We start from the raw sequence: 2500 nt of genomic DNA on the forward strand, positions 1-2500 counted from the left end.
GCCACGAAAGTACCGAAAGTTCAACTCGAAATAACTCGAGAAAAAGCGTTATAAGGTATCGAAATTATCAGTGAAATCGTTATGTTTCGACGAAATCTAGTCGAACGTTACGATTTCACTTTATTTTTTTAAAAAATTTCATCCACCGGACCAACATGACCGGGACGTTGGAACTTAGAATTTTTTCGCACCGCCACGAAAGTACCGAAAGTTCAACTCGAAATAACTCGAGAAAAAGCGTTATAAGGTATCGAAATTATCAGCGAAATCGTTATGTTTCGACGAAATCTAGTCGAAAGTAGCGATTTCACTTTATTTTTTTAAAAAATTTCATCCACCGGACCAACATGACCGGGACGTTGGAACTTAGAATTTTTTCGCACCGCCACGAAAGTACCGAAAGTTCAACTCGAAATAACTCGAGAAAAAGCGTTATAAGGTATCGAAATTATCAGCGAAATCGTTATGTTTCGACGAAATCTAGTCGAAAGTAGCGATTTCACTTTATTTTTTTAAAAAATTTCATCCACCGGACCAACATGACCGGGACGTTGGAACTTAGAATTTTTTCGCACCGCCACGAAAGTACCGAAAGTTCAACTCGAAATAACTCGAGAAAAAGCGTTATAAGGTATCGAAATTATCAGTGAAATCGTTATGTTTCGACGAAATCTAGTCGAACGTTACGATTTCACTTTATTTTTTTAAAAAATTTCATCCACCGGACCAACATGACCGGGACGTTGGAACTTAGAATTTTTTCGCACCGCCACGAAAGTACCGAAAGTTCAACTCGAAATAACTCGAGAAAAAGCGTTATAAGGTATCGAAATTATCAGCGAAATCGTTATGTTTCGACGAAATCTAGTCGAAAGTAGCGATTTCACTTTATTTTTTTAAAAAATTTCATCCACCGGACCAACATGACCGGGACGTTGGAACTTAGAATTTTTTCGCACCGCCACGAAAGTACCGAAAGTTCAACTCGAAATAACTCGAGAAAAAGCGTTATAAGGTATCGAAATTATCAGCGAAATCGTTATGTTTCGACGAAATCTAGTCGAAAGTAGCGATTTCACTTTATTTTTTTAAAAAATTTCATCCACCGGACCAACATGACCGGGACGTTGGAACTTAGAATTTTTTCGCACCGCCACGAAAGTACCGAAAGTTCAACTCGAAATAACTCGAGAAAAAGCGTTATAAGGTATCGAAATTATCAGTGAAATCGTTATGTTTCGACGAAATCTAGTCGAACGTTACGATTTCACTTTATTTTTTTAAAAAATTTCATCCACCGGACCAACATGACCGGGACGTTGGAACTTAGAATTTTTTCGCACCGCCACGAAAGTACCGAAAGTTCAACTCGAAATAACTCGAGAAAAAGCGTTATAAGGTATCGAAATTATCAGTGAAATCGTTATGTTTCGACGAAATCTAGTCGAAAGTAGCGATTTCACTTTATTTTTTTAAAAAATTTCATCCACCGGACCAACATGACCGGGACGTTGGAACTTAGAATTTTTTCGCACCGCCACGAAAGTACCGAAAGTTCAACTCGAAATAACTCGAGAAAAAGCGTTATAAGGTATCGAAATTATCAGCGAAATCGTTATGTTTCGACGAAATCTAGTCGAAAGTAGCGATTTCACTTTATTTTTTTAAAAAATTTCATCCACCGGACCAACATGACCGGGACGTTGGAACTTAGAATTTTTTCGCACCGCCACGAAAGTACCGAAAGTTCAACTCGAAATAACTCGAGAAAAAGCGTTATAAGGTATCGAAATTATCAGCGAAATCGTTATGTTTCGACGAAATCTAGTCGAAAGTAGCGATTTCACTTTATTTTTTTAAAAAATTTCATCCACCGGACCAACATGACCGGGACGTTGGAACTTAGAATTTTTTCGCACCGCCACGAAAGTACCGAAAGTTCAACTCGAAATAACTCGAGAAAAAGCGTTATAAGGTATCGAAATTATCAGTGAAATCGTTATGTTTCGACGAAATCTAGTCGAACGTTACGATTTCACTTTATTTTTTTAAAAAATTTCATCCGCCGGACCAACATGACTGGGACGTTGGAACTTTGAATTTTTTCGCCCCGTTACGAAAAGGCCGAAAGTTCCCCTCGAAATAACTCGTTAAAAAGTGTTACGAGGTACGGATGTTTTTACATAAATCGTTATAACTCGATAAAATACGTCGGGATTAAGCGTTTATATCGTCGGCAGACGGATATAAAAACGTTCGGACCGACACGACCGGTCGTTGGAACATAGAAAAATTCCGAGCCGGTACGTTGGGACTTGGAAAAATGCCGAGTGCGAAAAAGTTTTTTCGAGTTTACTCGGTTAAAAGCGTTACAAGGTATGAATTTTTTTGCATAAATCGACGTAACACGACAAAATACGTCGGGATTAATGGTTTATTTCCGTCCGAGAACGATTTTTAAAAACGGACCTATGCGGCCGGTCGTTCGAACTTGGAAAAT

The sequence above is a fragment of the Bombus vancouverensis genome, chromosome 16 (genome assembly GCF_051014615.1).
Source record: "Bombus vancouverensis nearcticus chromosome 16, iyBomVanc1_principal, whole genome shotgun sequence".
NCBI classification, from domain to species: Eukaryota; Metazoa; Arthropoda; class Insecta; order Hymenoptera; family Apidae; genus Bombus; species Bombus vancouverensis.